This window comes from Schistocerca gregaria, chromosome 2 (genome assembly GCF_023897955.1).
Source record: "Schistocerca gregaria isolate iqSchGreg1 chromosome 2, iqSchGreg1.2, whole genome shotgun sequence".
Lineage (NCBI taxonomy): Eukaryota > Metazoa > Arthropoda > Insecta > Orthoptera > Acrididae > Schistocerca > Schistocerca gregaria.
In genome coordinates, this window is record NC_064921.1 from 945885793 (window position 1) to 945908909 (window position 23117).

General features: G+C 41.8%; 1 protein-coding gene across 1 annotated transcript in view; it reads right to left on the reverse strand.

The window, feature by feature from the left end:
- LOC126335404 (serpin B6-like) overlaps positions 1 to 22730 on the reverse strand; it is a 325460-nt gene extending 302730 nt beyond the window's left edge. The window contains exon 1 of the mRNA XM_049998665.1: positions 22712 to 22730. The gene's annotated coding sequence lies outside the window, so the exon portion shown is untranslated. The remainder of the gene's footprint in view (positions 1 to 22711) is intronic.
- Positions 22731 to 23117: the final 387 nt, after the last annotated feature.

Here is a 23117-nt window from a genome sequence, read left to right on the forward strand (position 1 = left end):
ACACAACGATGGAATTTTTATGGATGACAATTAGCCATGTCACCAAGCCACAATTGTTCGCGATTGGTTTGAAGAACAATTCTAACCAATGATTTGGCCACCCAGATCACGCAACATGAATCCCATCAAACATTTATGGTACATAATCGAGAGGTCAGTTGGTGCACAAAATCCTGAACCAGCAACACTTCCACAGTTATGGACTACTATAGCGGCAGCACGGCTAAATATTACCACAGAGGACTTCCAACAACTTCTTGAGCCCGCAGCATGTCGAGTTGCTGCAGTACAATGGGCAAGCGGAGGTCCGACACGATATTAGGAGCTATCCCACGACTTTTGTCACATCAGTGTATTTCTCAACAAGTCAAGCTGGTGGCGAACACGTTTCTCCTAATGAGAGAGCAGTTTGTTCATACAGTCATTGTGGAATGTTTGACTTCGTTAACGCAGTCACGGCCTCACCTCTGCTTGTAACGTTTCATCACTATCAAAGCGAAGTCCTCGAAGGTGTTCTTTAAGTTTGGTAAACACGTGAAAATCGGACGCGACCAATTCGCGACTATATGGAGGATGATCGACGATAGCGAACGCAAGGCGTCTGATTATTGCAGAAGTCGCAGCGCTCGTGTGCGGTTTGGCATTCTCATGTTGAAGGACGAACTTCTACGGCGAATTCTTCTGCGGCTAGAAACTCGAGTACAGCAAGCTGTTTCTTACGCACCGACGTAGTTACATTACACACCGCCATCTTACACGCTACAATTCGGAGACGTCTGGCGGCAGAGAGTTGCAATTTACGTCAGCGAAGCCGGAATGTCGACCGAGTAATATGCACGACATGTAATACCTCAATCGATACTGAGAGGAGAATGAAAAATTCGCAAAAATTACTCTTCCTCAGCATGTCCTCGTATAATCGTAAAACTATAGACGTGATTACTTTGTATCTGCTTATTCGGCAAGATTTATCAGGACAGCTGATATGAATTATAGTCAGCATTCACTTCCTAAAGCCGACATTCTCGCACCTCAGATTGCCAGTGGCACCTCATTTGACAAAATCGCCGAGACTTTTAAAATGATAGTTACAGCATTTCGTAAGTTTGAAGAAAATTCGACTTCACGAAAAGCCGATTTATTCCTTGCCGGTACCTCATCTCATCCAGTCATACAAATTTTTATTTCTTTCTCTCGCCAAATGCGGATGATTGGTGTTGGAGCTGGGTGAAGCCACTTTTAGAGACTAGTTACTGAAGTATTGCAGGATACGTATACTACAAAGAGGTCCACAGAAATATAGACACTCTTTGAGAGTATTATCTTTGGAACAAAATGACATAGTGTTGCAATTTTGCACGGTAGCGTAATTTTCTTAACAGATCTCAGAGCGCGTTTTCCAGCAGATGACAGTGCAGCAATGAATGAAGAAAGATTTGCGTTTGAGCAACACAGAGCCGTATTGAAGTGGTACTGGAAGTACGGAAACAATATGGAGGTACAACGGCAATGGCGTAATGCGTACAGAACTGAGCGACAAGCACGTACAACAATTTGTGACATTCGGCATACATTTGAAGCAGTCGGTACTGTTCATGATATGCATAAGGAAAGGTCTGGCCGCCTAAAAACATCAACAACTCCAGCTTTCAACGATGCATTTTACTAGTCACTGGGTCAGCTCAAAAATCTATGAACAGGGTCACGTGAAAGCAGCGTAAGTTGATCAAGGGTAAGGTTTGAAAGCACGCTCCGCGAGGATGAATGGTGGTAGGACGAGGCGCTGTTCAAACTGAACGGTACTATAAATCGCCAGAACTGTGTGTACTGGACTCCTGGAAATCATGACGTTCACGTGGCATACGAGAGGTGTTTATAAAAGAAAGATTCTACCCTCAACAAAATGGCTCTCTGCCTCAGTACCACAGAGATGTCCGAGCATGTTAGGATAAAGATCTATCTGGACGATGGACAGGTAGAAGAAGCTGTACCCACGACAATTTACAGACATGACACCTCTTGACTTCTACCCATGGAGTAGTTCGGTCAAGAGTTCATTTTGTTCCATTAACATTCACTATCAAAGAGTGTCTAATTTTTCTGGATCTCTCTGTATGTCTTAACGTATGTAGAGTGTGACAGCTTACTGACTTATAGCAGCGTAGCAAGGCCACAGACCACTGTGTTTTAGAGAGAAATGTAAAAGTCGAATAAACAAATGTGGTTTTTAATTCGAATCCATTTTTATAATAATAGACAAATAGAAAAACTGGTAGAAGCCGACATCGGGGAAGGTCAGTTCGGATTTCGTAGAAATGTTGGAACACGTGAGGCAATACTGATCCTACGACATATCTTATAAAATAGATTAAGGAAAGGCAAACCTACGTTTCTAGCATTTGCAGACCTAGAGAAAGCTTCTGACAATGTTGACTGGAACACTCTCTTTCAAATTCTCAAAGTGGCAGGGGTAAAATACAGGGAGCGAAAGGCTATATACAATTTGTATAGAAACCAGATGACAGTTATAAGAGTCGAGGGGCATGAAATGGAAGCAGTGGTTGGGCAGGGAGTGAGACAGGGTTGTAGTCTCTCCCCTATGTTATTCAATCTGTATATTGAGCAAGCAGCAAAGGAAACAAAAGAAAAAATCGGAGTAGGTATTAAAACGCATGGAGAAGAATTAAAAACTTTGACGTTCGCCAATGACATTGTAATTCTGTCAGAGACAGCAAAGGATCTGGAAGAGCTGCTGATCGGAATGGACAGTGTCTGGAAAGGAGGATATAAGATGAACATCAACAAAAGCAAAACGAGGATAATAGAATGTAGTCGAATTAAATCGGGTGATGCTGAGGGTATTAGATTAGGAAATGAGACACTTAAGGTAGTAAAGGAGTTTTGCTATTTGGGGAGCAAAGTAACTGAAGATGGTCGAAGGAGGGAAGATATAAAATGTAGACTCGCAATGGCAAGGAAAGCGTTTCTGAAGAAGAGAAATTTGTTAACATCGAGTATAGATTCCAGTGTCAGGAAGTCTTTTCTGAAAGTATTTGTATGGAGTGTAGCTATGTATGTAAGTGAAACGTGGACGATAAATAGTTTAGAGAAAAAGAGAATTGAAGCTTTCGAAAGGTGGTGCTACAGAATAATGTTGAAGGTTAGATGGGTAGATTACATAACTAATGAGGAGGTATTGAACAGAATTGGGGAGAAGAGAAATTTGTGGCATAACTTGACTAGAAGAAGGGCTCGGTTGGTAGGAAATATTCTGAGGCATCAAGGGATCACCAATTTAGTGATGGAGGGTAGCGTGGAGGGTAAAAATCGTAGAGGGAGACCAAGAGATGAATACACTAAACAGATTCAGAAGGATGTAGGTTGCAGTAGGTACGGGGAGATGAAGAAGCTGGCAAAGGATAGAGTAGCATAGAGAACTGCATCATACCAGACTCTGGACTGAAGACGACAACAACAACATTTTTGATGTAATAACTATACTACCATAAATTTAAAATAACTTGAAAGATTTGTCGGCAGGCCTTTTATACCTGTAATTGTAGAGCAATGAACAAAACTTTCGTTACAGCTTGACAAGGGTAATTGAATGCAGTGTAGTGTTGTATGAGTGCGAAACCTGTGAACCGGTGCATACAAGAGGTAAATGGAAGTTTCGAAACTCGGTGCTATGGAAGAACGCCGATAATGAGATGGATAGACAGAGTAACTAATGAAGAGGTGCAGCATCAAATTGTGAAAGAGGAACTTTCTTGCAAAATTTGCCGAAACGAAGGGGATAGGCTGATAAATCGCGTGCTGAGGCGTCAACGAATAGTAATTCTAGTAATGGAGAGAAGGGTGGAGGGCGAAAACTGTAAGGGAAGTCCAAGGCTTGACAACAGGGAATGGTGGATGCAGGCTGCAATAGTTTTCCGTAGATAAAGAGGCTTGCACAAGATAAACTGACATATAGAGTTACATCAAACCAGTTTTCGAACTGAAGGCGTCAACAACACGACTGATGAGAAACGTGTTCAATCTGTTTCCGCCTTGTAACTGATAGTCAAGCGATATGGTTTTCGTTAAGTTTTTATGCTCTTGTGGTGTTCAGTGAACTGTAATGAAGCCCTCACTTTTGCTAATGATAATGGAACGGATGTTCTGACATGTGCTTCACTGCTTCTTTTGTTGGAAATTCTATTTCTTCCGTTTTGCCTTTGCACTGAGAAGTGAGTTCGTTTTGGCATAACTAAGGTGTCAATAGTTGTTCTACATTAATTTTATTTGGTTAACGTTTGCTGCCTCCCCCCATGAACCACGGACCATGCAGTTGGTGGGGTGGCTTGCGTGCCTCAACGATACAGACAGCGGTACCGTAGGTGCAATCACAACGGAGGGGTATCTGTTGAGATGCCAGACAAACGTGTGGTTCCTGAAGAGGGGCAGCAGCCTTTTCAGTAGTTGCATGGGCAACATTCTGGATAATTGACTGATCTGGCCTTGTAGCACTAACCAAAACGGCCTTGCTGTGCTGGTACTGCGAACGGCTGAAAGCAAGGGATAACTACATCCGTAATTTTTCCCGCGGTCATGCAGCTTTACTGTATGGTTAAATGATGATGGAGTCCTCTTGGGTAAAACATTCCGGAGGTAAAATAGTCCCCCCTTCAGATCTCCGGGAGGGGACTACTCTAGAGGATATCATTATCAGGAGAAAGAAAACTGGCATTCTACGGATCGGAGCGTGGAATGTCAGATCCCTTAATCTAGCAGGTAGGTTAGAAAATTTAAAAAGGGAAATGGATAGGTTAAAGTTGGATATAGTGGGAATTAGTGAAGTTCAGTGGCAGGAGGAACAAGACTGTTGGTCAGGTGAATACAGGGTCAAATAGGGGTAATGCAGGAGTAGATTTAATACTGAATAAAGAAAATGGGAGTGCGGGTACGCTACTACAAGCAGCATAGTGAACATATTATAATGGCCAAGATAGACACGAAGCCCATGCCTACTACAGTAGTACAAGTTTATATGCCAACTAGCTCTGCACATGACGAAGAAATTGAAGAAATGTATGATGAGATAAAAGAAATTATTCAGCTAGTGAAGGGAGACGAAAATTTAATAGTCATGGGTGACTGGAATTCGACAGTAGGAAAATGGAGAGAAGGAAACATAGTAGGTGAATATCGATTGGGGCTAAGAAATGAAAGAGGAAGCCGTCTGGTAGAATTTTGCACAGAGCATAACTTAATCATAGCTAACACTTGGTTCAAGAATCATAAAAGAAGGTTGTATACATGGAAGAATCCTGGAGATACTAAAAGGTATCAGATTGATTATATTGAAACGTCTCCTTTGAACAATTTATACACGACTGTGCTTAAACTGACACACAATATTTTTAGCGCAACGCAATCTGACTTCCAAAAATTCCTACGACAGAATGGCCCTGACTAACATTAACCTATACCTTTCACAAATCACTTACCTCACAAAAAATCTTCGTTACTCGAACTACTGCAATACAGCGAGCACCACTACTGCCAGCTAAATAAAAGATTCTAACTACGGAAGGCACTAACTACTGATAGGTATAGTTAGCAAATGAAAGATTTTAATAGAGAACAAACAGTGTATTTACCTTAATAGTCAAAATATATATGATAGTTCATGACATCCAGTCTTACAAATTACAAAACTCCGCCATCTCTCTCCCCACGTCCACCACTGCTGGCGGCTCACCTCCAACTGCGCAACGCTACGCGCTGTTAGCATCCAGCTGCCGCTGCCCGACACTACAATGGCAGACAACAATGCAAACTAAACACAGACTGCGCACAGCACAGCCAGTGATTTTTCATACCGAGCGCTAAGCGGCGTTACCAATAAGAAAACCTAAACAGCCTACTTACAATATAATGGTAAGAAAGAGATTTAGGAACCAGGTATTAAATTGTAAGACATTTGCAGGGGCAGATGTGGACTCTGACCACAATCTATTGGTTATGAAATGTAGATTAAAACTGAAGAAATTGCAAAAAGGTGGGAATTTAAGGAGATAGGACCTGGATAAACTGACTAAATCAGAGGTTGTACAGAGTTTCAGGGAGAGCATAAGGGAACAATTGTCAAGAATGGGGGAAAGAAATACAGTAGAAGACGAATGGATAGCTCTGAGGGATGAAGTAGTGAAGACAGCAGAGGATCAAGTAGATAAAAAGATAAGGGCTAGTCGAAATCCTTGGGTAAAAGAAGAAATATTTAATTTAATTGATGAAAGGAGAAAATATAAAAATGCAGTAAATGAACCAGGCAAAAAGGAATACAAACGTCTCAAAAATGAGATCGACAAGAAGTGCAAAATGGCTAAGCAGGCATGGCTAGAGGACAAATGTAAGGATGTGGAGGCTTATCTCACTAGAGATAAGATAGATACAGCCTACAGAAAAATTAAAGAGACCTTTGGAGAAAAGAGAGCCACTTGTATGAATATCAAGAGCTCACATGGAAACCCAGTTCTAAACAAAGAAGGGAAAGCAGAAAGGTGGAAGGAGTATATAGAGGGTCTATACAAGGGCTCTGTACTTGAGGACAATATTATGGAAATGGAAGAAGATGTAGACGAAGATGAAATGGGAGATACGACATTGCGTGAAGAGTTTGACAGAGCACTGAAAGGCCTGAGTCAAAACAAGGCCCCGGGAGTAGACAACATTCCATTAGAACTACTGACGGCCTTGGGACAGCCAGTCCTAACAAAACTCTACAATCTGGTGAGCAAGATGTACGAGACAGGCGAAATACCCTCAGACTTCAAGAAGAATATAATAATTCCAATCCCAAAGAAAGCAGGTGTTGACAGATGTGAAAATTAGCAAACTATCAGTCTAATAAGCCACAGCTGAAAATACTAATGCGAATTCTTTACAGACGAATGGAAAAACTGGTAGAAGCCGACCTCAGGGAAGATCAGTTTGGATTCCGTAGAAATGTTGGAACACATGAGGCGATACTGACCTTACGACATACCTTGGAAGAAAGATGAAGGACAGGCAAACCTACGTTTCTAGCATTTGTAGACTTAGAGAAAGCTTTTGACAATGTTGACTGGAATACTCTCTTTCAAATTCTAAAGGTGGCTGGGGTAAAATAGAGGGAGCCAAAGGATATTTACAATCTGTACAGAAACCAGATGGCAGTTATAAGAATTGAGGGGCATGAAAGGGAGCAGTGGTTGGGAAGGGAGTGAGACAGGATGTAGTCTCTCCCCTATGTTATTCAATCTGTATATTGAGCAAGCAATAAAGGAAACAAAAGAAAAATTTAGAGTAGGTATTAAAATCCAGGGAGAAGAAATAAAAACTTTGAGGTTCGCCGATGACATTGTTATTCTGTCAGAGACAGCAAAGGACCTGGAAGAGCAGCTGAACGTAATGGACAGTGTCTTGAAAGGAGGATATAAGATGAACATCAACAAAAGAAAACGAGGATAATGAAATTTAGTCGAATTAAGGGTGATGCTGAGGGAATTAAATTAGGAAATGAGACACTTAAGGTAGTAAAGGAGTTTTGCTATTTGGGGAGCAAAATAACTGATCATCGTCGAAGTAGAGAGGATATAAAATGTAGACTCGCAATGGCAAGGAAAGCGTTTCTGAAGAAGAGAAATTTGTTAACATCGAGTATAGATTTAAGTGTCAGGAAGTCGTTTCTGAAAGTATTTGTATGGAGTGTAGCCATGTATGGAAGTGATACTTGGACAATAAATAGTTTGGACAAGAAGAGAATAGAAGCTTTCGAAAGGTGGTGCTACAGAATAATGTTGAAGGTTAGATGGGTAGATCACGTAACTAATGAGGAGGTATTGAATAGGATTGGGGAGAAGAGAAGTTTGTGGCACAACCTGACTAGAAGGCGGGATCGGTTGGTAGGACATGTCCTGAGGCATCAAGGGATCACAAATTTAGCATGGAGGGCATCGTGGAGGTTAAAAATCGTAGAGGGAGACCAAGATATGAATACACTAAGCAGATTCAGAAGGATGTAGGTTGCAGTAGGTACTGGGAGATGAAGGAGCTTGCACAGGATAGATTAGCATGGAGAGCTGCATCAAACCAGTCTTAGGACTGAAGACCACAACAAAAACAACAACAACGTTTGCTGTGTACACAGTAAACAAACAACGCTTTGATTTTACCCTTGTTTCTCATTTTTTGTTTGCTTTTAATTAATGCTGTCGTTCAGATAATCTTGGTTGTGTTGCGGTTTCGTATTTGTCATTCTATGGCCGAGCCTACTGCTATATCTCAGATGTGACGTGTACGCACGTTTTCCGCTTTTGACTTTTTACGTCATCCAGCCCACAAATAAAATCCTATTTCACATTGTGCTTCAGCTACAGCATATTTCACAGGTGTAAGTGGATTTATAAGCGTCCTTTCCTACCTAGCTAGGAACAAAATCACGTTGGACACATATGTACAGTTTCCTCTGCTTTAGTTAATTAAATATGTGAGCACCTTGAATCGTTGCTGTCGCAGTTAGACTGATCCCACACTAAAGATATTACCTGGAGTTACGCCAGAATTTTGCTTTCCTCCAGATTCTTTTATATGTGTAGCGAATACTGAAGCTGTACTACAACATGCTGTGGCAACAGATGCCCACAGCTCCCTGCAATCCGTAGGTAGACATCCCTGGAATCAGTAGGTAGACAACATTACGTCTCGTAATGGCGTCACCAGCATCATATCGGTGAAGGCTGTTGTAAGACTACGGAATCAGGCGATATTACACCTTCTGCGAGTCCGTTTGGTTTGTTCGGCGTCAGTAATTTCCTGGAAAGTTATGGCGTAGCTTAATCGTCGTAATTTTGAATAGGGCATTCTCGAGCGCTTTCGACGGTGAGCAGTAATGCTTCGGCAGCATCGCGAGTCACTTATGGATGCTTCTGCCGGTTACATCTGCATCTACGTTTATACTCTGCAAATCGCCTTAAGGGATGTGGCGGAGCGTACTTCGTGTACAAGTTTCACTTCCCCCTTTTCCTGTTCCAGTTCCGAAAGATTTGCGGGAAGAACGCCGTCGGGTGTGGACTGGAACTTGTCTAATATTATGTTGATAGTTTTTTCGCGAGATATTCATAGGAGGAAGCAATTTATTGGCTCACTCTTCTATAGGTGAGTCGGCGTAAGCCGATCCTAGAAGCTGCAGTGGGCTAAGCCTTGTAGCTTCGCGGCCCTAACTCAACCCATAACATAATGCGATTGTGTAAACCGTTTTGACTCATTTCTGAATAAGCTTGAATATGTACTAAACAGGCTTCATGTAGACAAAAAATCAATAGTGTATTGTGCGGACTTCAACATTGATTTTCTTGAAACCAGCAAAAAAAAAAAAGCATTGCTCAATCTCACAGATACTTTCAACTTAAAACAAATTACGATCATCTGCGGTAGTTAGTGTAGCTACTGTTTGACCTCCCGCAGCTGTTCTCGTAGTAATGTGGCCTCGATGGTTACAGTGGTCGGAGGTGGTGGGGCGGGTGCAGGTGATGGGGGGGGGGGGGAGGGGGGGTTGCGCTATGGCGGCCCCCCTCCTCCGCGCCCACGTATCCGGCCGGTCCTGCTCCTCTCGGGGAACGCCTTCCACTGCGCGGGTAGGCAGCTCCGCCTGCCGCGCCTGATCGGCGTGTTGCTGTGTCGGTCTTGCAGGCGTTTCCCCTGGGGCCACTGCCGCGGTCGCCGCTGCTGCTGCAGTAGCGTAGTCTCTATCCGGCTGAACTCTCCTCGCTGGTGCCTGCCGCCCATTTGCAGCTGCTTTTCTGAAGGCTTTGCGGCCGCGGAAGCTGGCGACGTGTTCTTCATTGCAGTTGCAACACGTGGGTGTCTTCTTGTCGGGAACGGACATTCCTGGATCAGGTGCTCACCAGCACACTTTACGCAGCGTGGGGACATTTTGCAGTATTTGGCGAGGTGTTCAATTCCCTGGCAGTTGAAGCATTGAAGCGGTCCTCTTCGCCTCCTCAGTTTTTCAACTGTAACCCCGCTGACGCTTCCAACTCTCGTGTTTACGCTACGCAAATTCACGGAGCTTCGCATTCCGTGTAACACCTCGGTTCAGTTTACAGTGGTAAAATCTATAGAAAGAATAATTTAAAATTAAGAATAGAATTTTTAGATGGGAAAATAGTGTAGAATCAGAGTTCATCTACATCTACATCTACATCCGTACTCCGCAAGCCACCTGACGGTGTGTGGCGGAGGGTACCCTGAGTACCTCTATCGGTTCTCCTTTCTATTCCAGTCTCGTATTGTACGTGGAAAGAAGGATTGTCGGTATGCTTCTGTGTGGGCTCTAATCTCTCTGATTTTATCCTCATGGTCTCTTCGCGAGATATACGTAGGAGGGAGCAATATACTGCTTGACTCTTCGGTGAAGGTATGTTCTCGAAACTTCAACAAAAGCCCGTACCGAGCTACTGAGCGTCTCTCCTGCAGAGTCTTCCACTGGAGTTTATCTATCATCTCCGTAACGCTTTCGTAATTACTAAATGATCCTGTAACGAAGCGCGCTGTTCTCCGTTGGATCTTCTCTATCTCTTCTATCAACCCTACCTGGTGCGGATCCCACACTGCTGAGCAGTATTCAAGCATTGGGCGAACAAGCGTACTGTAACCTACTTCCTTTGTTGTCGGATTGCATTTCCTTAGGATTCTTCCAATGAATCTCAGTCTGGCATCTGCTTTACCGACGATCAACTTTATATGATCATTCCATTTTAAATCACTCCTAATGCGTACTCCCAGATAATTTATGGAATTAACTGCTTCCAGTTGCTGACCTGCTATTTTGTAGCTAAATGATAAGGGACCTATCTTTCTATGTATTCGCATCACATTACACTTCGCTACATTGAGATTCAATTGCCATTCCGTGCACCATGCGTCAATTCGCTGCAGATCCTCCTGCATTTCAGTACAATTTTCCATTGTTGCAGCCTCTCGATACACCACAGCATCATCTGCAAAAAGCCTCAGTGAACTTCCGATGTCATCCACCAGGTCATTTATGTATATTGTGAATAGCAACGGTCCTACGACACTCCCCTGCGGCACACCTGAAATCACTCTTACTTCGGAAGACTTCTCTCCATTGAGAATGACGTGCTGCGTTCTGTTATCTAGGAACTCCTCAATCCAAACACACAATTGATCTGATAGTCCGTATGCTCTTACTTTGTTCATTAAACGACTGTGGGGAACTGTGTCAAACGCCTTGCGGAAGTCAAGAAACACGGCATCTACCTGTGAACCCGTGTCTAAGGCCCTCTGAGTCTCGTGGACGAATAGCGCGAGCTGGGTTTCACACGATCGTCTTTTTCGAAACCCATGCTGATTCCTACAGAGTAGATTTCTAGTCTCCAGAAAAGACATTATACTCGAACATAATACGTGTTCCAAAATTCTACAACTGATCGACGTTAGAGATATAGGTCTATAGTTCTGCACATCTGTTCGACGTCCCTTCTTGAGAACGGGGATGACCTGTGCCCTTTTCCAATCCTTTGGAACGCTTCGCTCTTCTAGAGACCTACGGTACACCGCTGCAAGAAGGGGGGCAAGTTCCTTCGCGTACTCTGTGTAAAATCGAACTGGTATCCCATCAGGACCAGCGGCCTTTCCTCTTTTGAGCGATTTTAATTGTTTCTCTATCCCTCTGTCGTCTACTTCGATATCTACCATTTTGTCAACTGTGCGACAATCTAGAGAAGGAAGCACAGTGCAGTCTTCCTCTGTGAAACAGCTTTGGAAGAAGACATTTAGTAATTCGGCCTTTAGTCTGTCATCCTCTGTTTCAGTACCATTTTGGTCACAGAGTGTCTGGACATTTTGTTTTGATCCACCTACCGCTTTGACATAGGACCAAAATTTCTTAGGATTTTCTGCCAAGTCAGTACACAGAACGTTACTTTCGAATTCATTGAAAGCCTCTCGCATAGCCCTCCTCACACTACATTTCGCTTCGCGTAATTTTTGTTTGTCTGCAAGGCTTTGGCTATGTTTATGTTTGCTGTGAAGTTCCCTTTGCTTCCGCAGCAGTTTTCTAATTCGGTTGTTGTACCACGGTGGCTCTTTTCCATCTCTTATGATCTTGCTTGGCACATACTCATCTAACGCATATTGTACCATGGTTTTGAACTTTGTCCACTGATCCTCAACACTATCTGCACTTGAGACAAAACTTTTGTGTTGAGCCGTCAGGTACTCTGTAATCTGCTTTTTGTCACTTTTGCTAAACAGAAAAATCTTCCTACCTTTTTTAATATTTCTATTTACGGCTGAAATCATTGACGCAGTAACCGCTTTATGATCGCTGATTCCCTGTTCTGCATTAACTGATTCAAATAGTTCGGGTCTGTTTGTCACCAGAAGGTCTAATATATTATCGCCACGAGTCGGTTTTCTGTTTAACTGCTCAAGGTAGTTTTCAGATAAAGCACTTAAAAATATTTCACTGGATTCTTTGTCCCTGCCACCCGTTATGAACGTTTGAGTCTCCCAGTCTATATCCGGCAAATTAAAATCTCCACCCAGAACTATAACATGGTGGGGAAATCTACTCGAAATATTTTCCAAATTATTCTTCAGGTGCTGAGCCACAACAGCTGCTGAGCCCGGGGGCCTATAGAGACATCCAATTACCATGTCTGAGCCTGCTTTAACCGTGACCTTCTCCCAAATCATTTCACAATTCGAATCTCCGTCAATTTCCTTCGATACTATTGCACTTCTTATCGCTATAATTGCAGATCAAAATTATAGTATATCAGCAGGTAGTTTAACATCTAAGTACAGCAAAGCCACGGAAGGTCCGCCATGGAGAAGGCAGTGACGTTAAACTCTTGTGATGATCTAACATTCTGCGTGGTGTCTGTTTGTTCTAAGTCGTGTCTCCCTACCACTTTCGCGCAACGACGCTCTGAGCGTGTTTTTTAGGGAATAGACTAGTTTGAACCTGGAGCTGTTGCTGGTAAGGAGACGCCAGACCACACATGACATGTAGAGTTCAGAAGAGTTCGGTGAGACTAGCGATGATATAACCAAATACTTAATTATTTCAGCGTCAGTTCCACTGCACTCCCTGTAAAAGAATCTTAATACTAACTAAGTTTAGTGGATGGGGTTCAAGGATTCCTATTTTTAGTTAGCTGGTAAAATAACGTCGAAAAAGCACTTGAGTTTAAAAACAAATGGTTCAAATGGCTCTGAGCGCTATGGGACTTAACTTCTCAGGTCATCAGTCCCCTAGAACTTAGAACTACTTAAACCTAACTAACCTAAGGACATCACACACATCCATGCCCGAGGCAGGATTCGAACCTGCGACCGTAGCGGTCACGCGGTTCCAGACTGAAGCGACTAGAACCGCAGTTGAGTTTATCATTGGAAATTTTATTCTACTCACAAAACATTGTTTATAAATTGCACTATTGATAAAAGGAAATGTTTTAATACAGGATGATAAAAACCAACTGCGTTCAACAAAAATGTGAACGAATATTGCCTGAATGGATTTCCAAGTTCTACAATGGATCGAAGGATGACCTATGCCATATCACATCTATAATCTAGGTTTAAATTAAGTTTCACAAAAGAGAAAACTGTCAAAATGGTCTACAGGGACCCTCAATTATCTTTATTTACTTATCTAATTTGTCCTAAATTACAGTGGCTGATGTGGCTTCTCAATAATTATATAACAGAAAAATCATCACGTCTCAGATTTTAACTTACATAGCAAATGTGAATACCATGAGCTTCAATTGACGATCGACACTAGTATTACGTAAAAAGGGGATGTAACAGATGAGACTTCTGCAGTTCTGAGTGAAGCCTTATGGGCTCAAAAATGCGGCATCGCGTGCGTTCATTACCTTGTTGGTGTTCGTCAGGGTGCGGCGCCCGGAGCAGCTCCATACAGCTCGCCGTTTCCAAAGCAACTCCTTGCTAACTTCTCCTTACTACAATTTACCGACGTTGGTTAAAAAAAACTATCTGGCTGTGTTTTCAACTGACCAATCAGGGTCTCAATGTTAACCTTAAGCTCCGCCTACAAAAATTCTGTCTATCCAATGAGAAACGTTATACTTTTCGTGGTGGGACAATGTTTTTAAAGTTTGCAACGTAACAGAGACGCGAAAAAGTCTCACACTAAAACTTGCAGCTGGTGTGGCCCTTTTTGTGTTATCGTAAGATCTATACTGTTCTTCTGGAGGGCTCTAGCTTTTAACATGGGATGGAGGGTGGTCCTGGTGGTCAGCTGGCGACGTGAGTGTCCGTTCCTTATCGTGGGGCCTTCTAGCTTAACACGGTTTTGCTCTCGGCTTCTGTTCTCATTTCTCCCCTCGGAACTGCGTCTGTCTCACTGTGGGAAGGTATGACATGCATTTAGGCATTCTTGTGTTAGTCTGTGGTATTCCATTTGCTAACTCGTTACTCGTATTACTTTGGTTAATTTAATGGCACGATTTATTCGGAGCTTTGTGACATACTACTGGATTTGCTTATCATGTCAGGGTTTTCATGGAAGGTGTTGGATTTGCCCGACACCTTACAATGAAAAACCTATAAAAAGGCCCGATCGTCATTATTGGCGCCTTTTTTCCTTGATTGTTTCGTTAAAGGGCGAGAAAATAATTACATTGGACTTTATCGTGTTAAGATTCACGATAAACTGTTTGAATATCACGGAGATTAAAAGGGATGTAGTGTACGATCTCTGAATGTTGGTAGCAACAGAGTATTAAGGGGATTTTAGGACTTTAGTGCTAGACTGGAATTTTACGGACATATAGACGACAGAAACTCAAATTATCTGCTGATACGAGTGAGTTAAGAGGTACCGGTATTCAGATATTAACGTGCGTACTTTTGAAAGTGTCGTGAGCCGTTAGTTGCGAATCTGGACGTAGAGCGCGTGCATATCGGAATTTGCGGACTATTTAGATTTCTCCACTCTAGGAACCTTTTAAATAGACCATCATCCGTCACCATCTTAATCCTTGAATATAGAGTGAAAGTGAAATACAAGAGTGATGTACTTATTTCATTTACCTAGTACTAATCAGTGAAGGTTTTACGGAACCAAAGCTATTCAGCAGTAAGTCAGCACTATCTAGCGGAAAGCGTAGCGTGTTTGTAATAACACGGTAACTGAAGTGAACGTTAACGTGTTTCACGGACTGCTTAATAGGAACTTTTATGACTCCTTCACGTCCCCACTCCCTCCGAAAGGTGGCGTAGGCTGTGTTAATCATAAAAGGGGAGAGTTTTAGCCGGGCAAATTACTAAATAAAAGCGATATTTACAAGACTCGCAGTAATAACAAATTACAAGGCCCGCACCTCATCGGAGAGTCAGCGCTGCCACGTCGGGAAGTAAAGCCGGAAAACCTACCGACGATACGTATCTACGAGCAGACGTCGACGTGGAGTACCTAAAAAGGGAACCACAAGAGAGTTGGCGATGTTCTGCCTCCATGATTTCTTTCTCACCATTTATGGCCGTCCTCTCCATCTCACTCCTACCCTCAAATACCTTGGCCTCACACTCGACCGCCACCTCACCTGGACTCCCCATCTCCTTACTATCCACCACAAAGCTCACAACCGCTCCGCCTCCTGAAATTCCTGTCCAGCCTGACGTGGGGTCTGCATCCTTCCATCATCCTTCACACCTACAAATCCTTGATCCGCCCCATCCTCAGTTCTGCCAGCGTAGCTTGGATTTCCGCCCATCCCTGGTTCTATAAAGCCCTCCAAATCCTCGAACGCCATGCGCTCTGCCTCGCCTACCGCATCCGCCTGCCGTCCCCCACATGCATCCTCTACGACCTTATGCCCTTCCCCCGCCTTCTCCTTTTCCTTGAACACATCCGCACACTATATATTGTCCGCCGCCCTTGATCCCCCTCACCCCGTCGTGTCTCCCTTCCTCTCCACCCCCAACCAGTCGCCACGCCTTTACCGTTGTGTCCCACCCTCTCTCCATCTCCACAGCCTCCATCTCCTCTCCCAACACAACTTCCACCATCTACCCCTCCCGGATGGTGAGCTCCACCCTGACATCTACCCTTCGTACCAACTCTAACCCCATCTTCTTGCCTCCTCCTCAGGGCTCCCCCTCTCTCCTCCTGAGCGACTTCCCCCTGCTACTCCCCCTCCCTCTCTTGTGCCCCCTTTCAGTGTCTCTGCACTCCCTCCTGCCCTGTCTTCCCTCTTCATCTCCCACCCCACGTGTCTCCTTCCTCTTAGTGTACCCGCTGATGCCACTCCAATAAACCGAAGTCCGCCACAGAGTCTATGTAATCATCCCATTTCATATCTTACTGATGTTATAGTCATAAGATACTAAATTTCTTCATTTTGTGACGTGCACAATTTTACATTTGTGAGCATTTAAGTCAGTTTGCCAACCTTCGCACTTCGAAATGTTATCAACATCTGACCAAGTATTTACGCAGCTTCTTTCAAATATTTCTTCATTACGATAACTGCGTCATCTGTAAAAAGTCTGAGGTTACTACTAATATTGTCCGTTAGGCCATTAACGTACAACATGAACAGCAAGGGCCCGACACATTTCCCTCTCGCACACCCGAAGTTACTTCTACGCCTGTCAATGACTCTCCAACCAAGATAACATGCTGTGTCCTCCCTCCCAAAACGTTCTCAGTCCAGTCACAACTTTCACTTGATATCACATACAGCCGAACTTTGACAATAAGTGTAGGTGTGGTACTGAATCAAATCCTTTTTGGAAATCAAGAAATACTAGATCCAAAGCTTTCTGTGTATCATGTGAGAAAAGCGCGGTTTAGGTTTCACATGATCAAAGTTTTCGGAATCCTTGTTGGTTGGCACGGAGGAAGTCACTCTGTTCAACACATCTCATTATTTTTGAGCTGAAGATATGTTCTAAGATTCTTAACAAATCATCTCAAAGATACTGGGCGGTAGTTTTGTGAAATCTTCCTGTAGGTGGGTGTTGTCTGAGCTTTCTTCCAACTATTGGGCACCGTTTCTTGTTCGAGGGATGTACGAGAGATTATAGTTAGACGAGAGGCTAACTCAGTCGCAAATTCTATATAGAATCTGACATGAATTCTATCAGGCCCTGGAACTTTGTTCAGTTTTAACGATTTCAGTTGTTTCTCAAAACCACTGGCACTAATACTTATTTCACTCATCTTTTCAGTGGTATAAGGATTAAATTGGAACAATTTTCCTGGGTTTTCCTTTGTAAAGGAACATTTGAAAACAAAGTTAAGGGTTTGAGTTTTTTCTTTCCTAATGTCAGTTTCAGTTCCTGTCTCATTCGCTACGGCATGGACACTAACTTTGCTGAAACTAACAGCCTTTATATACGATCAGGATTTTTTTGGGTTTGGTGAAAGATCATTTGACAGTATTATGCTACGTTGATCTCTAAAGGCTTCACGCATTTCCCTCTTGAAGCCAGAAGGGTTTAATTCAATACCTCTCTATCTATAGTCCAATGCATTGTTTTACACCATCTGTGAAGTAATCTCTGCTTCTTTAGAGGTTTCTTTACAGTAGCTGTATACCATGGAGGTTTCCTCCCATTATGAACTATTCTACTGGGAACATGTCTATCCAGTGCACGTCAATTACTCTTTTAAACTTGAGCCATAGTGTCTATACATGGCCCTGTCCTGTGCAGAAACTTTCAAGTTACTCGTTGAGATATGAAGCTACTGATTTTTTTAATGTAGTTTACTGAATATAGAGACCTTTCTGTTTGTTTTAGTTGCCTTTCGTACATTCGTAATCATTGTTGCTACAACCGCATTATGACCATTGGTACCAATTTCGACGTGGACATCCTCAAAACGGTCAGGTCTATTTCTTTCCATTAGATCCAATATAGTTCTAGGTAGTTTTCAGAGAAGGCGTTTCGTGATGTTTCTCAGAATGACTTGTCACGCCCACCACTAACAAAACTGTAATTTTCCTAATTGAGTGTTGGATGATTAAATTATCTACCGATGATTACAGTACGATTAGGGAACCTACGTAGAAACGAACTGAGGTTTTCTCTAAAGTTTTCGACTACATCAGTAGATGATTTTGGTGGGCAATAGAGGTATCCAATTACCATTTTATACCCATCCTTGGTACTGAGTATTGCCCAAACAATCTCACGTTCAGCTTAAATTTCTATCTCGGTGGATTTGAGTTTCCTATCTCCATCGACAGATACACCACTTACATTTCCCATTAGCCTATCCTTTCGATATACACTTAGAATTTTCCCCATAAATCTCACTGCCATCAATTTCAGGTTTCTTCTGTACCTATTATTATGTGAGCTTCGCTGCTTTTCAGTAGCACTTTGAACTCTGGCAATTTGTTGCAAATGCTTCGGCAGTTAACCACTAGGACTTAAATACCCTCATCTTTGGCAGGCATTTCTTTCAATCTTACACAGATACTTCTCGCTCTCCTAAAGCTGTCGTTATCCAGATTAGATGGAGGGTCGTCTAATCTAAGAAACTTTTGTTTGTACCCCACATACAATCAGCTTTGACATGCAGTGCACTATCGCCCTCGTTCGGATTTTATGTGCAAAACCAGTCACCCCTAAGTAACTCCGGACTGGATCGAGACTGATGGTTCAAATGTTGTCCACCGGTGTATCGAACCTTGGTCGAAGATAACGTACAACCGTTTGGAAAAGAATAATTCCTACGTTTGGATTTTACGTGCAAAAAACACGTTTCCTGGGAAGTTTTTGAAGCATACCACTTCTGTACTTTTAAATTTGTACGAATCGGGTCAAACGTAACACGAAAGCAGATAAATGAACAAAGTAAAATAATAATAATAAAATCCAGTCATATTTAGCAATTTCGAGAAACGATGGCTTAAATTTGCGAGTGTAGCATATAAAATTTGCTCCTAAGTGATCTGAAGAAGTGGGAACGGTTTAAAGTGAATTAAATAATTTAAAATGCACACTTTCGCAATAAAACTGGATACTCGGTTCCAAAAATCTAGGTTCATTCGGATTTTACGTGCAAAAAGCACATTTATTGTGACTTTTCTTAGGTGCTTCACTTCCATGTTTCAAACGTGGGCGAATCGGTTCAAATTTTGTAAGAAGATACACAAAAACATGTAATTAATGGGATCCTGTTGTTTTGTGAAACTTTATCCGTTGCCACGATATAGTAGTCTAAACATGCACATAAAATGCACGTAAAATTCGGTGTTCGTCAGTCTGGGGCGACGTGGTTACGTTCGTCCATTACCTGCACCTACTTGCGGACTCGTTGCAGTAGATCGCTGGTAACAAAGCCGAGCAGAAACCTACCGTACTGCTACTCGCACCAGGCTGCCTACGACCTAACTATTCTAATAACCGGGAAAAAGTCTTAATTTTGAATGAAAGGTGAAATTACTGGCAAAAAGTCGGTATATTCTGAACCTTGAGATGTAAATGTTCACTACCAAGCCCGTACTAATCTTAACACAATCATGCACAAACCCTTTCATTCACTTTAGCAAGTTCATGGTAACGTATTTCTTGAAACCTGAACAGCTACTAAGCACGGATAGTTCTAAAATGAAAATGCTCGCCACGCTATTAAGTTTATCGGTGTCCAATGCACTCAAGTTTTTAGTCACCGATCTGCTCAATATTCCATGCCAAATTACTGTCTTTTCTCAGACATTACTTTACAAAATCCGTACTTTATAAAAAAAAAAAAAAACACCGGAATATTCCATGCCAAATTACTGTCTTTTCTCAGACATTACTTTACAAAATCCGTACTTTATAAAAAAAAAAAAAAAACCACCAGAATATTCCATGCCAAATTACTGTCTTTTCTCAGACATTACTTTACAAAATCCGTACTTTATTAAAAAAAAATAATAACACCGGAATAAATATGTCTTCACTTTAAAACAATTTTGAAACATGTAGCACAACTAAAACAGGCAAATTACAACTTTCTTCGGACTTCATGCTACATACGACCGTACCATTGAAAGGCTGGGCTCTGACTCCTTTAGACTGCTGTAAGCATTCTACACCATGTGATCAAAAGTATCCGGACATCTGGGCGAAAATCATCAGAAGCGTTTGCAAAAATCTTTCATCTTTGGGGTCACGTGCAGAAACCCAAGCGTTTGCACATGAAACTATTTCGTAGAAATGTGTTGAATTTTGACATAATTAAAAAAACTGGTCATTAGAGTTAATTATCGTTTCGTAGTTTATCCGTTAAAGATTTTATTCATCAGTGGCTTTAATTACTTCGAAAAAACACTAGGGTTGCAAAATAATGCGTACACTAGACCCGAATTATGCCTAGCATTTAAAGCTTTGCCAATAGCCATGTAGAAAATTAAACTAACCCGAAAACTGCTTTAAAAATAATTTTTGAGAAACTTCACCTTATTTCTAACCAACAGAAAAAGTTTTCCTGCATTTTCTTTAAAAACTTACATACTATCTTGTAGAAATATTTTGGAGCAAAACAAGTTTGTCAGTTTTTGTACAGGACTGAAAAGTTGATAGAATGTTGTAGTGCATACCTTGTTTTGCTTGGGCTTATTTCAGTAAATCATACTCATACGTAATTCGGATTAGTTGTTCCTACGTTTCGGCCCACAATTATTCACGTGAGGCTTTCTAGCGAACGTTTCTTAATTAACAGCTTTTATTATTGCATACTTTAAACAGGCAATGACGAGAATTTTAAGATAAAAGATGTATGTAAAGAAGTATGCTTTTCAAATGTTTAGTATTTGTTACGCGAATCGTTCGGCTTCCGACATAGCAAGCTTTCAAGTAAGTTTATATATGTAACATGGTAGCATCGTAAGTTTATCTACGTAATATAAACTATTTACATAAATTATTATCATAAACTTCGCCATATATTTAATATTTCTTTCGATGTTGTATTTATCTTTGCTGTTCTTTTATGCACTGTATTTAGTATCTGTGATTATTTTTTGTTATGTTTGCGTATACATTCTCACGTGTTTATGAATAAAAAAATTAAAAAATATAAAACAAAACAATAAAAATAAAAAATACGAAAAATTTAAAAGGTAAATGGAACAGAAAACCTTCCGCAGGCATGTGACCTTGACCTGATAGTGAAACTTCTATGCTCCACGGATACCGTAGGTTGAACTGGACAGGTTCAACCGTACTAGGTAGGTAGCCATAGAGGTGCCAGATCAACAATGCCTGACTCCAACAACATGATTCGAAAACAATAAACAAAATTATACCTTATCAATCATCGCCTGAGTCAACAAAAATCTACATCGGTTGCTAAGGTTTGGCTGCATGATGTCATAATTGCGTAACAGTAGAAGTTGGAAGCCAGATTGAAAAACGCTTATATCAAAACACAAAAAGGCGAGTATGTCCTTGGCAGAGTTAGGAATGTAATAAAAGGGAACTAGCTTCACTACTTACATGGCAGATTCAAAGAAATTTAAATCAAAACACCTCGACATATTCGCGTTTTTTTGTTTCTTTTTTTTTTTTTTTTTACCAGTTTATTCTACTTTCCCGGCGTGTTGACATACGTGCATTCCGCAACTTGTAGGCTAAAGTCCCTGACCCTATGCCAAAAATCAATAAGATTCGCCAGCCACAGATATAATATCTCATGGCTGAAGAGCTTACATGTACAACTTAAACAAGTTTTTCCGAGATGGGGGGGGGGGGGGGGAATAAAATATATGGTGGTGGATTTGTTCTTGGGGAACGCTAGAACATTTTTTTTTTTACGTCGGGGCGGGTGGGGGGCGGTTGATTTTTTTTTCCCTCCGTGGCGACCATTTCTCCCTCAAGTCCAACCCCTGTTACAAGAATGTGTTTCTAGACAGTGGGATACGTCTGTACTAGAAAGTATCCTAGAGTGGGGGTGAATCCCCAGAGTGGGGTTGCATGCATCCTAAACGCTAATGACACATTTTATCCTATAATACACGACATGACAAATGCCATGTTGGACCACACGAAAGCATGTGTCATGTTACACGACATGATATCACGTATGTCACGATGCAGTGTACTACACGGTATGGGTTCTAACACTAACAAGTAAAAAGGCTCGTATACGTCGAAATGTTCTTATTTAAATGTCTTTGGAGCTGCCAGATAAGTCGAGAAGCTAGTTCCCTTCTTTTAAAACCCCAACACAGCCCACGACGTATTCGCCTTTTCTGTGCTACGAAAGGAACATTTTTGGTTCTAGTGTTATTATTATTAACAGATTTTTTTAAATAAAGTTCTGGGTACTGGTATTATTATTATTTTCAACAACATATTGGAATGCAACAATGTCAACAACTATACGAAAATATATGTTAGAAGTTTTTTGAACTATTTTAATGTCCGGTCGTATTGACCTGAACAATACATTTCCGTAGTAATGTGAACAGATCTGCAGGATTTAAAGAGTTCTTCGAAAATCGGCTTACAATTGCACAAAACTATTCTGCTGTGTAATATTGTAGTAGTTGTTTGGAAAACTACGCTGCCACAAACAATCTGGTCTTTATAAGCATCGACATACCATATAAGATCAGTGACTTCATTATGCGTACAACTGCATATAAAACCAGAAAATAGAAACTGCGTAGAGTGCACCTACCTCTGTATTCGACGCTGCAACAGAGATGCTTCTACGACGGCAGGCGCCAGAACGTCTACCGCTGAACGCGCAAACTCCAGCCGACGAGCCTGCAATGACGTCATGCCCATACGGCGAACTACTTTTCCTTCTGTGCGCAGTGAACGGACCTTTTCTCTCTTCATTCTTCAGGAAAATTGTGTAGCAAGGTAGGTCGAGGGTGCTGGCTTCTAAAGTGATGCAATACTAATACTGTAGGATGTTGTCACTTCAGAGGGGAATTTTCATAAAACTAATTATTTCTCGAGCTGATAGTTCAGTAAAATGCCAAGAAGTATTTTTCCAGAGATTGACAAGTAGAACGGAACATAGATCGTGAGATAGATTCGAACCACGAGTTTCTTTTTTCTTATGAGACAGGAGGGCA